The sequence below is a fragment of the Rutidosis leptorrhynchoides genome, chromosome 6 (genome assembly GCF_046630445.1).
Source record: "Rutidosis leptorrhynchoides isolate AG116_Rl617_1_P2 chromosome 6, CSIRO_AGI_Rlap_v1, whole genome shotgun sequence".
NCBI lineage: Eukaryota > Viridiplantae > Streptophyta > Magnoliopsida > Asterales > Asteraceae > Rutidosis > Rutidosis leptorrhynchoides.
Genome location: NC_092338.1, coordinates 418,635,473 through 418,651,381, shown reverse-complemented (window position 1 = coordinate 418,651,381; position 15,909 = coordinate 418,635,473).

The window sequence follows — 15,909 nt, the reverse complement described above, 5'->3', positions numbered from 1 at the left end:
ATATAATTTATATTTTAATTTTAATTTTAATTATAATTCTAATAATAAGGGTATGTTAGCGAATGTTGTAAGGGTGTAAGTCGAAATTCTGTCCGTGTAACGCTACGCTATTTTTAATCATTGTAAGTTATGTTCAACCTTTTTATATTAATGTCTCGTAGCTAAGTTATTATTATGCTTATTTAAAACGAAGTAATCATGATGTTGGGCTAATTACTAAAATTGGGTAATTGGGCTTTGTACCATAATTGGGGTTTGGACAAAAGAACGACACTTGTGGAAATTAGACTATGGGCTATTAATGGGCTTTATATTTGTTTAACTAAATGAAAGTTTGTTAATGTTAATATAAAGATTTACAATTGGGCGTCCCTATAAATTACCATATACACTCAATCGGACACGATGGGCGGGGTATTTATACGTACGAATAATCGTTCATTTAACCGGACATGGGAATGGATTAATAGCCACTAGAATAATTAAAACAGGGGTGAAATTACATTCAAGGGTAATTGGTGTAATTGTTAACAAAGTAGTAAAACCTTGGTTTACACGCAGTCGATAACCTGGTGTATTCATTAAACAAAGTATTAAAACCTTGTTACAATTCGAATCCCCAATTAGTTGGAATATTTAACTTCGGGTATAAGAATAATTTGATGAGGACACTCGCACTTTATATTTATGACTGATGGACTGTTATGGACAAAAACCAGACGGACATATTAAATAATCCAGGACAAAGGACAATTAACCCATGGGCATAAAACTAAAATCAACACGTCAAACATCATGATTACGGAAGTTTAAATAAGCATAATTCTTTTATTTCATATTTAATTTCCTTTATTTTATATTTAATTGCACTTCTAATTATCGCACTTTTATTTATTGTTATTTAATCGCACTTTTAATTATCGTACTTTTTAATTATCGTAAGTTTATTTTATCGCACTTTTATTATTCGCAATTTCATTATCGTTATTTACTTTACGCTTTAATTTAAGTCTTGTATTATTTTATATTTTACATTAGGTTTTAACTGCGACTAAAGTCTTAAAATCGACAAACCGGTCATTAAACGGTAAAAACCCCCCGTTATAATAATAATATTACTTATATATATGTTTGTATTTTTATAAAAGTAAACTAATATAGCGTTGAGCTTTGTTTAAAGATTTCCCTGTGGAACGAACCGGACTTACTAAAAACTACACTACTGTACGATTAGGTACACTGCCTATAAGTGTTGTAGCAAGGTTTAAGTATATCCATTCTATAAATAAATAAATATCTTGTGTAAAATTGTATCGTATTTAATAGTGTTTTCTGCTAAAATTAATAACTATTTTATATACACCTCGCATAACATCATGCTTAAGGTTTGCTTGCTTCCGCTGTACTAGTTATGCTTTGTAGACACCCGCTGCGCTTATTAGAGATGTCACCGCATGAAACGTTATTTTGCATTCAAACATGATACTTTTGAACGATATATTTGTAACGACCTATGGGTCACGTACTATTACTTATGCTTGCTATTCGTAGAAGCATAAGTTTTGGGTTGTTAAACATTTGATGTTGGTTAAGACATCACTTTTATTATGAATGCAAACTCTTTTAAACAGTATATAGTGTTTGACCTTGTAATGATCCTGTTGTTGATGGTCCGTACACGCTGATTTAGTACGGGGCATCACATTTGGTATTAGAGCATTTGTTGTAGGGAATTAGGTTGCATTAGTGAGTCTAAGACCGACCCGAGTAGGATTCACTAATAGGACTAATCTACAACTTGCTAGTTTACTTGTTTTTGCGGAACTTATTGCTTACTGCTGCTTGCTTTTACTGCTATATATCGTATACTGCTACTTGTTTACACTACTGCATGATATTATCTATTTTCGATTGCATGCTACTGTGTTATATTACTGCATGTTACTGTTTACTACTACTGCATGCCACTACTTACTTCTATTGCTGTATGAACCTACTGCATGCTACCGTTTCATTTTACTGCTATGTAAACTCGCTGTATGTTTTTGCCTACTCTCGCTACTGCATGCTACTATCTGCTTTTAACATGTTACTTCGGTATGATACTGTTACTATTGCCATGCTACGTGCTGCTGTAAACGATCTAGGCTGCTGTAGTTGTTATGCCTGATTACGCTCTTGCTACATGTCTGCTATTCGATGTACCGACGTGGAGGACTTATCCTTCCCAGTTCAGATATTTTCCTGAACTACCTTCCCACTCGTCTAACCCTAAGGATTAGTATTGTAATCCACTTGTTACTGTTATTCCATCGTTCCCAAGATCAAAACATTACTTCACGCAACCAGAGAAGAGTACCCCTCATATTACACGCTCACTAATGTTGATCCTCGGAGGTGGAGATATGCGAGGACTTGTCGGAATAACCTCGCCCCGAGCTCACCCTAATTAGCCACGTACATCATATGAACATTATAAGGATGTTCAGTTTCCGCAAGATGACTTGTATCTAGTACACTTTCATGACTGTCACTTAACTCTTTCAATCTTCACCACTACTCGACGACCTAACAACACTTCTGTACTTAGGCATTGACGCATGACCTACGGAACCTACACACCCGCATCGAGAAACTGTGAGATTAACTATGTAGATTCTGTTTTGAGACAACACAGATAAAGCACCGTTAGATGAAATTGAGTAGAACTTGAAGTGATCACGTTACATTGACCATATGAAGTAATATTGGAATGAACGTACGATTTAGTACAATATAATGACGCCAGGCCAGCGTGATTATATTGAAGTAAATCATGCAGAAGTTCCAATGTTACTACATGAGGAATATGAGGTGATCCAGGGAAACTTTGGCAGGGATCACTTGAGGATACGCAATATAGTCCGTTAAAGGTAAGGAAGGAATAACCACGTAACCAAGATACTGTACAAGGAGGGCCTTGATTTCAGAATTGATAACCCGAAAATTTGTTATAGATGTAGACACCCTGGATACTTAAGGAAAAAGTTCTCATATAGGAAAAACTTTAAACTTACCTGCGGTAAAGCAATCGTTATGGAAACTTGCATGGATCTTGATTCTTGTTAGGGTATGTTTCGTCACAACGTTTATTGTTTCGGAGTTTTTTAATACTAGAATGATAGAAACCTTACATCTAAGAACCTTAGTATTATGAATAATAAACCATTAACAACATGGGGATTGGTATTCTATAGGACACAAGCAAATGGTAAGCTGGGGAATATAGGTGAATAATTTAATGTAGTACTTTAAGATTAACAGGTAGGTCATTTGGAGATGACCTCATATTAACCAAACTTGGGAATTTTAATGTAGTAGTTGAAAAGGATTAGTTACCTACGTACAGGCATATGTTATTTGGGAAGATTGATAGAATTTTTCACGGTAGTATAGTAAGATTTGATTGGGATGAACTTTAAGATTAACCTAATACTCATCGAGCTAGGAAGCTTTGATGAAATAGTTGGAACGAACTGACTTTCAAGGATGAAAGCGGAATTTATTTATAATGGGAAAAATTTATTCGTATACCTCGCAGGAATGGTGAAACTATTATGGGGAAAGATGTAGCCCGAAAACTGAACCTTATTAGTTACATGACAACAAACCGAAATCCCACAATGGAAATGGGAAGAAATTCATCACTAACTACCAGGGACGGTAGGCGGTTAGGACATCATCTGGGTTATTATTGACCATCTCGCCAAAACTGCTCACTTTCTAGCCATGAAAGAAACCGATACAATGGACAAACTTACACAGCGATACTTAAAGGAAATCCTATTCTGTTACTTCAGCAATTCAAATTCTATATTAAGGATTTCCAAGAATCTCATATGACACACATTCTTACGCAACTCTAAATCCTAACTTATTACTAGGAACTTCTTACTCGATGATAACCACAACATCATCCTTCTTACTTCGATATTAGTCATACCAGTTCAAAATTTTCCTAAAATCAATGAGTGGTTAACTCTCATCCTCATACTCTCCCACTCGTATCTCGCTTATAAGCAACAACTTCACACTTAAGCATTTTTGGTCAAAGGACTTATGCCCTACTAATAGTCGTTAAACACACATAAATTCAATGGTTTTTATTACCTCAAATATCACTCGAAATTTTCAAAAGTCTTTTACTCGATCCTCATCAATCTTTTCCAACTTGTAACCTCCGAAATATGAAATTTTGTTTGCCAAAAATTTACACACATTATTTTACTGTGCTATCCTCCCAAAGCTAAAAAAAAAAATTTACTTTGTTTGCCATTCATGCTAATTTTTTATTTTTTTTTGAAATCGTACCCGTTATATAAATGATTACTTATTTTTGACAAATACATATGAAACTTTATTTTCACTTTTGCAAATCAAATCTTTCATTCAAAAGATATTATACTTTGAACGGTACGTGTTGTACATAAACCTAATTTACTAAGAACTTCGTTTCTTCTTATCACTATAAACAATTTCTATAAAAATTTCGTTGTTTATTATATAAAGCTTTTCGTTGCTTATCCGTATCCAAGTCATCATGGAGACCTTATAATCGTCAAAATCGAGAGATTCCTGTGTACGTGATAAGGGCACTGACTACCACGTCATGCAGGGCCTTCGGACATCCACATAAACCATTCAAAACTATTGCGTTACCCCATGGATTTATTTCACCACACCTGTTGGAAAAATGCTCTTTCTTACATAACTCTAAGTCCTGACTTATTCCAAGAGATTCTCATTTAGTGGTATTAATGCCGTCATTATTCTGACTTTAATACTAGTCATAACCTGTTTGGCACTTTGCAAATTCAAGAAGCAATTAACTTCTCATCCTCGTGCTTTATCCTTCGTACCCCACTTTTAGCAACGGCTTCGCACGTAAATATTTTTGGCCCAAAGACTTGTGTCCTGATAATTACCAAAACTACATTTATGTCATTAGTTTTCATTACTTAGTAACTGGTCATCCGAGGATTCCAAGCTTTTTCACTCAATCTTTTTCATCTCGTAACCTTTGAAATACGAAAAACTATGTTTATCAAATTTTTTACACGTTGTTTATTTGTGCAATCCTCACAAGATTTACAGACAATGAAAGTACCAAAAACTTTTCGGTCACTTAAACGATTTATAAAATCATATATGTATGAATTTATACTTACTTATTTTGATACTAAGTTATATCTTCAAATTATTTTAAAAAAAAACCGCTCCTTTACCGAGTTATTCAACTTAAGTCAAATAGTTTTGAGCAAAATGGTACACGTTGTACCTACTTCTAAATTTACTAGGAACTTCGTTCCGTTTACGTTGTCACAACAAACGGTTAAAGGTTTTGTTTTTCAAAACTCCCTTAGTTAATTTTATTAAAGGTTTTCATATTAGACTACACCATGTAGGGGTCACACTTTTTTCTCGCCCTCTGTTAGAGATGAAACTTGCTATTAAGATCTTTGTTAAAAACTCTTGAGCCACTTTGGATGGCGGTTTTATAAAATTTGTTAGCAAATCTTTGCACCCATAAAATGTACTTTTAAAGCTAGACATGACAAAAACGTGGGTCGATAAATCAGTTTTCTAAGGTACACTCATTGGTCACCCATTGTAGGAAAGGTACTAGGTGGGTTACTGTTCTCAATACTTCACGGCAAATCACAACACCCTCGTAAACCTCATCTCTATGAATCAGTATGTTGAGACACAAGAATCATTTTTGGAGATTCTTTTCACTCGGAGTAAACCATTCGCTAGGACCAAGGGTTCATGTATCTTCTCATCCGCACATCCCCTTAAGTACCCGGATAAATTCAGAACGAACCACTCGAAGAGTTCACCCTCGCTCAAAGACCACACCTTTAGTGCGACTTCCTTTCGGAAATGTAATATAAGATACTTTGAGAACCTATGAATATTGTTATCCCTTGGGAAGGGACTGCTTAAAACATTTATGACACTAATGTGGATACTCTATATGTTCCTTCCTTCATTGGTTGCAACTGTATGTTGCTCTAGTTAACGTTAACCCTAACTTCAACATGTAACTGAAAGGATGAAGTTACATTACAGAACTGTGTTTTCATTTCATCCAAGGATAGGTTCACCTGCAGTATGGGTAAACTAGGTGATATCCCTCATTGTTCGTTCAGACCGTTCTGAAGACACTATGAATAATTATGGCTTGCAAGTCCGATTGATCACTTTTAGCTAAAATTTCAATTCACTTATTCAAATGAAACATTCTTAAATATCGAGTTCCTTATGCCTATGGCCTCCTTCCGAAATCAAGGGGTTTTGTAAAATCTATGGCTAACACTATCCAGACATCAAAGCGCATGGTTGTGATCACCATGTTTTCCATTCTACCTGTCAGCTTTATATTACGACATAAACACTCGATGTTTTAAATGACTTTAAAAACATTCATGATGCATTTCACGCATCCACCTCACTGAAGATGCCTGTAAGGCTAAACACACCATCTTTCCTTTTGTGAATATACATTCAGATGACATACTCCCGTTAATCAGAAACGAAATCAATTTATTGACCTCTTAGGACAAGAGACTTAATTAACGGCATATACCTATTCTCACTTTCATACGCCGAAGTACCTTTCAAGGTAAATAACTCACTTCTGAGCCGCGAGACTCACGGAACTTTGATACGCTCCTCCTTATTTATATGCGGTACCATTGTTGGTCACTCCTTAAAATTTCGGGACGAAATTTTCTTTAACGGGTGGGTAATGTAACGACCCTGGTTTTTCCAATGTTTAATTAATAATGTTTATTATTAATGCTTACGTATTAATGAATGTATGTTATTACATTTACTTGCTACCATACATGATTCTTGAATGCCCGAAACGTCTTTGTGACACACGAACTTTTAACGAATAATATTTTTGAATATTATTTACATCCATGATTAAGTTTTATTAATCATTTTAATTAACTATGGTTATTAGTTAATTACTTGGGTTTTGTTGGATTAAATTGCTAATTACTTGAACTTGGGCTTGATTAATGTTATGGACTCATGATTATGGGCTTATAAGCCCACCCTACATCTTAAATGGATTCATTAGCCCATGTCTTTCATGTGTAAGTATTACTTAAGGATGTAACTAGATAGTTTAATACTTGAAGAATCTTGTTACACCATGATCCCCATGAAACCACCCCATTTAACCAACTTTTAGGACAACAACATGCAAGAGACTAGTGTGCACTTCCCTCCCCCATTCTCCCTTGTTGGCCGTTGGTTGTAGTATACACAAGGAGAGTTTTTATTTCATTTTTTTGTATTACTTCTACTTACATTCCTCTCATTCCAAAACACACACACAAAACACTTCCAACTTTCTCTCTTTTCTCTCATCCTTGTAAGTAACTTGAGCTTGATTCTTCTCTTCTTTTCTTTGCAAAACCGAAACCAAGAACACATAATCATCATCATCTTTTACTACTTGTTGTTGTTTACTTGATTATTGTTTACTTACTTACTTGTAGTTGTTATTATTTTCTTACTAGTTAACAAGAATCAAACTCTTTAGTTTATTCTTCATCTTATCTTGTATTTACAAAAACAAACAAGAACATAAGCTTTCTAATTATGTTCTACACTTGTTGTTTTAAAAAGATTTAAGTTCATGTGTTGTGAAAGCATACTTGTAATTCATGTTAGTAAACTTTAAAGTTTACTTTCTTAAAGATCAAACTTTGGTTTGAATCTTTAAAGTATGAACAACAATGAACTAGTTACTTGTTTACTTAGTTTACTTCTTCATTCTTGCACTTTAATTTCATGTTTGTTAGTTTAAATGGTCAAGTATTACAAGTTAGTCTTGATCTCATAACTTCCTTGAACTTAAAGTTACTTTAAAAAGTTCAAGAACATATAAGTGTAACTCTTTAGTTATAACTTCATATACTTGTAATGGATCTAAGTTCTATAGCTTATGGTCTACTTATTTTGTCATAAACAAGAGCTTTAAGGCTTACACACTCTTTACAAGATGATAATTTAAGTTTTGTAGCTTATGTTTCATTAAAGTAAAGATTCAAGTGTTATTACTTAGGACTTAACTTAATAACTTTAGATCAAGACTTTTGAGTCTTGGATCTTCAAGATCAAACTAAGAACTATGTTCTACAACTCATGATCTTGATTAGTTAGTTTACTTTCAAGTTTGTAGTTCAATCTTACTTTTATATTTCATGTATGTGTTAAATCTAAGACTTTGTTGTAACTTTGGTTCATCAAAACACTTGCAACACTTAAATGAGTTGTGCTACTTGTCTTAGACTTACACTTGGGTTATGATGGTCAAACCATGGTGAAAATGATGCAAACACATCAACGAGTTGTACACTTGAAGCTATATGCATCAAGGATGAGAACCGTGATAAGCATCGAGTACCAAAAACCCACCGGAACCCACTATTTTTCTGTTTTCTGTCTTCTGCCTACTGTTTTCTGGTTTCTGTAACATACCACTACACCTGGGCTACTGTAACCTTGATTTTCAGATAGCTATTTTCGAGTAGATAATTTTTCGTTTAAGACCTGTCTTCATCCGAGTTACAGTTTAGGATTTATGGCCCTCCGATCGTCACTATGTCCTTTTAACGTTGTGCTGAAAATTCTGACCTACTCGCACTTCGACCATCGCCACGGTCAAACTAAGACGAGTTTTCTTCTGGAAATTTTACCACAACTAGAGGACTCATATACGGAGCCATGGCCACTGGTCTCACCTCTGTTCGGTTTGTGTAGAGGCCGTGGCGACTGACCGATATCAGCCTTCGTTTTAAACTCTTTACTTGAACAAAACTTACTTTATACCTTTAGTTTGATGATGATTGATGATGACCTTTAATACCTATTTTACATACTTTTAAACCTATTGGGACGATTTACTGACTTAGTACTATTTAACTTAGGTTGAGGACTTTCAGACCGATTACTTTCACACTTTCCCGACTCTACGTTACTACTACTTATCATTGTGAGTTATAGCATTCCCTTTTTACTTTAACTTATTTTGGGAACTGAGAATACAAGCGGATTTTATGTTTTACATACTAGGCACGAGTACTTAAACTTTATATATGTGTGGGTTATATAACGGCAGAAACATTCCCTTTAGCTCGGTAACGTTTAGTCATTGGTTTTTGAACCGGTGAACGCGAATCTTAGATATGGATCCATAGGGTTTGACATCCCCACTCGGGCTAGTTGCGCTAGCATTTAACGAGTGTTTAATAATTCGTAAACATACGCACTTGCCAAGTGTACTTTCAGGGGGTGATATATTATTAAACGTCAAGTTAGTTACCGAGTGCCCACGGTTAAACATATACTTTATCATACTGATTTGAATTACTATTTTGAAACGCTTGTTGAAGCACTGAAATCTCGTGGCCTACCTTACATTACTGTTATACTTAAACTATAGCTCACCAACCTTTGTGTTGACCTTTTTAAGCATGTTTTTCTCAGGTGCTTAAGGTTTGCTTGCTTCCGCTGTACTAGTTATGCTTTGTAGACACCCGCTGCGTTTATTAGAGATGTCATCGCATGAAACGTTATTTTGCATTCAAACATGATACTTTTGAACGATATATTTGTAACGACCTATGGGTCACGTACTATTACTTATGCTTGCTATTCGTAGAAGCATACTTTTGGGTTGTTAAACATTTGATGTTGGTTAAGACATCACTTTTATTATGAATGCAAACTCTTTTAAACAGCATATAGTGTTTGACCTTGTAATGATCCTGTTGTTGATGGTCCGTACATGTTGATTTAGTACAGGGCATCACAACACCACTTTCTATCACCCTACAACCACCACTGCTACTAATCGTGTTCCTATTTCAGTCACGAAACCAACACAAAACGAAACCCATTTGTGGTTGATCGATTCCCATGTGAATAAGTTTACTGGAGTAATTATATTATATCCAACATTAAAACATTCGTGACTTAGCCAAATATAATCAAAAAGCTACCGACTCATTTACCTTACTCTAAGATAAACTTCGACCCAAATATGCTATCCTTGTAATTCGCAAACCAACATATCCATCCATTAAAACTATGTGTCAAACTTGACCATCAACCACCATACGACTATTAACGTTGCTCGCCATCATCACCTTGCAAACTCACCACCACCTTACGATCAACATGTACAACCTCACAGCCGTCACCACTACATCTCTCTCATATCTCTCTCTCTTAAATTAAAAACCACCATAACCGCTACCATTGAACTCAGCTTCTATTCTACTTCTGCTTTCGTTGAGCAACGACAACAAACCAATCACCACCTCTCAAACCCATTTAATTACTTTTGTTCCGTATAGTTTTAAACCCACGCAACGACCATCTATCACCATTGTAAACACACACCATATAAATATAACTTCGATTAATAACTCCTCCTATTTTGCTACCAATGTGTTCGAAACCCTCTTAACCACTATAAACACCATTTGCAAAATATATGGAACATGGGTCGAAGCAAATTAATATGATGAAACAGCTGGAGTATGCTCACTATTTTATCAATTGATTGTGTGGAATATGACTATACAATGTATTATTTAATTTCTCAACAAAAGGATTATGCATAAGGAACATATTACTTCTTAATGACCGACCAGTTGGAACCATATACATTTTTATATTACTTGATGGGAAGAGAGGGAATGATGCACCAATTTCAAAGTAATTAAGAGTGGGACTCGATGGGAGATTTAACAAAGAGTTACTAGTCGAGCTTGTGGACTCCACAGTTGAAATTAAAAGATAAAAGTTGTTGCTTTTTCGTTAGGAACAGCTCATTTGATTAAATATTTTAATTGAAGTGGTCTCAAATATTATATGACAACATGCCAAATATTTGTGATTAATACTTTACAACACATAAATAGCGGTGATAGTGATTGTGCTGCTCTATTTTACGGCCTGCTGCTTTCAAAGCTGAACGTAATCGATTGAAGTAATGGGTCTTAGAACCTATTAATAGGCCGCTATATGTTGGGTTTATGGGGTTAAGTAGGTAATACATGTTGAGTCAAGAATTTTGTTGGGCCGAGATTTAAGTTATTGGGCTGTGTTCCTGTTACTTAAGTTAGTGGGCCGTAATCCAGTTTCTCTCTTCCGTTGAGCTGAAACAAAGAAGAGTAAATGGGTCATATAGAATTATTATGAATAATAAATCAGATATTAAGAAACAGCTGAACGGTTGGGTGTGTAGTTGGAGAACGAGAGGTAGCGGGTTCGAGCCCGGGTGCGGGCATTATTTTTAAGCCATTTTCTTTTTGAGGTAGCAATATTATTATAATAATAATAATAATAATAATAATTATTATTATTATTATTATTATTATTATCATTATTATTAATTATTATTAATAATATTATTAGTATATTTTTTTTTAAAAGTATCATTTTTATTATTATTATCATTTTTATTATTATTATCATTATTAGAAAATCTTCATTTTTATCAAAATTATTATTATTAATACTAGCATCACTATTATTATCATAATAACTACTATTACTATTATTATTGTAAAATGAAACAACATTTTATTTATTATTATTATCAATATTATTTTATCAAATAACTATTAATTATATAAAACCATATTTACTACTTGTAACATAACCATAGTAAAACTTTTATAATAAAAATGAATAAATGTAATTAATTAGATTATTAATGAAACACATAATTAAAATAACAATTAAATCACTAATAATATATAAATTTATTCGGCTTCAATCATATGTGTTAATATATATATATATAAATGATATAGGTTCGTGAATCCGAGACCAACCCTACACTTGTTAAATATCGTCATATGTATTTTTACTACAAAATACAGTATGGTGAGTTTCATTTGCTCCCTTTTTAATTGCTTTTGCAATATATATTTTTGGGCTGAGAATACATGCGCGGTTTTTATAAATGTTTACGGGATAGACACAAGTACTTAAAATACATTCTATGTTGAGTTGTACCACTGGCATATTTCCATGTAGCTTGGTAACTAATATTTACATGGGTATTGTAAACGCGAATCCTGTTGATAGATCTATCGGGCCTGACAACCCCAACCGGGCTGGACGACCAGTATTTAACGGTTGCACAGTACTTCGTAACGATTACTACACTTGGTACGGTGTAGCGAGATTTCATAATAAAGGGAATATACGACGTTAATTAAATGTTAAGTATCGTTACCAGGTGCTCAACCACTTAGAATGCTTTACATACACTTGCGAGTGTATTATGTTTATGATTATGAAATCTTGTGGTCTATTAATATATTGAAATGATTATTATGATAAACCTATGAACTCACCAACCTTTTGGTTGACACTTTTAAGCATGTTTATTATCAGGTACGAATTAAGCCTTCCGCTGTGCATTTGCTCATTTTAAGGACATTACTTGGAGTCGATCAACGCAATGGGACCAAATGTTGATGACTTCATCTAGATGGATTAGGATGGGTTGTTAAATACAGTGATATTTTAATTGCTGCGGCATGCTTAATTATTGGGGATAGGCCTATCGGGAGTAACATCCCCGATACATTTGACTATGTCTTTGTATTACTTGATAATGAAATTAAACCGACAAGTAGAACTAACTTGTCATGGGGCATACTATCGTTTAGTTTAAATATCACGAACTGGCATAACTATTTCTTTCGATCTTTCGAGATCAACTTTACAAACTAAATCTTGTGGTCTGAAAAAAACGGTCAAACTTTTGTTAAACCTATGAACTTCACTCAACCTTTTGGTTGACACTTTAGCATGTTTTGTCTCAGGTGCTGTTTGATTCAAGCTCTTATACTTACTACTTATGTGATGCTACTTGGACATATGATCAAGAGATATCGCATTTATTACTTCTGCATGTGAACATTTACATTATTGTTATTCCTGTCATTGTAACGACATTTCATTTTCCGCTGCGTACTCATTAAAGTTAAATTCATCATTTAGTATTGTTCTCGTTTATTATAATATGTTGGTATGTTTTGATATTAGTAACGTTCCTTCCAGACCCTATTGGGAGGACGTTACAATATTGTAATCTGCAGATTTTGTGTATCTAATAAATGAAACAGATGATGAGGTTAACACTCCGCTTCATTTGGCAACCATAAACTGGCATCCAAATACTGTTAGTCGTCTAACATGGGACCCTAGGGCTAACCTAAACTGATTCAACAATGACGATTTGACCGCCCTTGATGCTGCAGAGGAAGGGATGGAAGCAATGACTTCCTTTCAACAGGTTTTTGTCATTTAAAACAAAAAACAAATTGTTTATTTCAAATATATTTTTAAGTTGATATTCATGAAGATCGAGCTTGAACACCACTTTAGCAACAGTGACATTTGCATCTGGCTTCACCATGCCAGGTGGATATAACAATTCTGAACCGAATCTAGGCCAATCGACCATGTTACATCATATGAAGTTGCAAACATTTGTGATATGTGATACAATAGCCTTATATATTGCAATCATTATTGTAGTCACTCTCATATGGGCACAACTAGGTGATCTAACATTAGTTGTCAATGCACTTAGGTTTGCACTACTGTTGTTGGGGTTATCTCTTACAACAATGTCTGTTGCGTTCATGGTTGGTGTATCTCTTGTGGTGGGCGAACATACATGGCTTGCTAATTTTGTGTTGATATTTGGATTAATATCTCTTGCAAGTTTGCTGACACTTTTCATCCCCCTGTGTCTTTCTTCTTCGTCCCGTTCTCCGGTCTTACGCTATATCACATACTATCCTTTTCGTATGTTGGTTTGGGCATCTAGAAGTTCAGGGACTGAAGGGAGCCTGCCTTATACCGATATGTACCAGGTGCTGAACTAGTGAATGTGTACATTGAAAAAGAAGATTTTAAGAAGCTTATTGATCGTAACAACTTTGTAGATACTTTATTAGTACGGTGTAAAATACTAAAATGGTTTCCGAACTTGGAATGTTGAAATATATAAATGTGTAGTTTTTGTAAGTTGTTTATATTTTGATGTTTTTTCTTTCTGGAAAAAGAAATATAGGATATTGCTGTTTTCTCTCAACTTTTTAATTTTACTTCTAGCCCTTCCACGTTTTATTTTTTCATTTTTTTCCCTCAACTATTTTATCTTTTATTTCTAATTGTTACTACAAGACCATCTTTAACATTGATGGACGTGTTGACGTGTTGATTGGTAGAGGTGAGGTGTTTGACGGGTGTGCTGATAAACTGATAGATAATAGGTAGTGTGCTGAGTGACGTGTTGATGGATAGAGGTGGGTTATTATTTTATTTTTTTGTATCTCTTTTTCATTTTTTAATGTATGAATTTATTTTTATTTTTAATTTTGTTTGATTAGTTATATTATTATTTTGTAATTATGAAAACAAACTATATTAAAAACACACTTAAAATTAAATAAATGATTATAATAATATTAAAAATTCCTAAAAGTGGAAAATATTAAAGTCCTAACACAATTACTACTTATTGAAAATCCTAAAAACACAAAACCATAATTATTAAAAGTCTCATTCCATCGACGCTCCTGATTCGAAACTACTTCCAAAATCGGAAGGGAACAGATTAGTTTTTCACGTGCTTAACTCCATAACATACAATTGAATTCGATTACCATTTTCCCTGGCTCGTTTTTTAAGCTTATTCTATACATCATTACATTGGAACATCACTTCTGTCTTCTATTCATCTAAATACCAAATACTCGAAAATGGGATATATATTTCCTTTTTAAGTAACTTCTCCAACTCTGAAAAATCAAAATCATCAATGTAGAAGTCGTTAAATTTCATGTGGCGTTCCGCCAACGTATGACTTCCAGTCGCTCGTTGGGTTACCTCTGAAATGAACGCTGAACGAAGCTCTCATCGATGTTATTGATGAAGTTATGTATGTAGCAGAATGTATATGTATGTGTGTATATAAAATAGCTGATCAAAAGTATATATATACATATATATATATATATACACATATATATATATATATGTATATATATATATGTATATATATGTATATGTATATATATATATAAACATATATATATATGTATATATATATATATGTATATATATATATATATATATATATATATATATATATAGGAAAGATCCAACGCTAAGTGGTATGTATAGGGATAAGGTGACAAGTGATTTTGTGAATTTTATATATGTAGTTCTACAGATCCGATTTAAAAAAAAATCTGGTATTATTTTTCATTGTATAGATTTAGAAAAAAAAAATCTTTTTTTACACTGGATTCTTAACATGCATCTGATGCATGTTAGTAGTTGTTCATGCACCAGATGTATGTTAACAAAAAAAAGAGAAAAAATGACTTTTGATTAATGAGAAACAGTGTCTAGGGTTTAGTAATTAGGGTTTAGAAATTAGGGTTAAGGGTTTAGAATGAGTTTTTAACGAGGATAGAAAGTCCGCGCTCCGCTGCGGGGTGATTTTGGTCGGTTAACGATTGGTTAACTGAACGATTAAAAATGGTTTACAGGTCAGTTAACAATCGGCTAATTAAATTGTAAAAAGAAGGTTAACGGTCGGAGCTCCGCTACAGGGTTGTTTAATTGTTTTCGTCATTTAACGGTCTGTTAATTAAACATTTAAAAAAAAAAGGGTTAACGGTCGGGTAATCAAGCGAAAAAAATTAAGGAATTTAAAAAGAAGGTTAAGTTACGTGGTAGGTTTGTTCGGTTAACGGTTAATTAACTGAACGGTTAAAAAGATTAACTGATCGGTTAACGTTC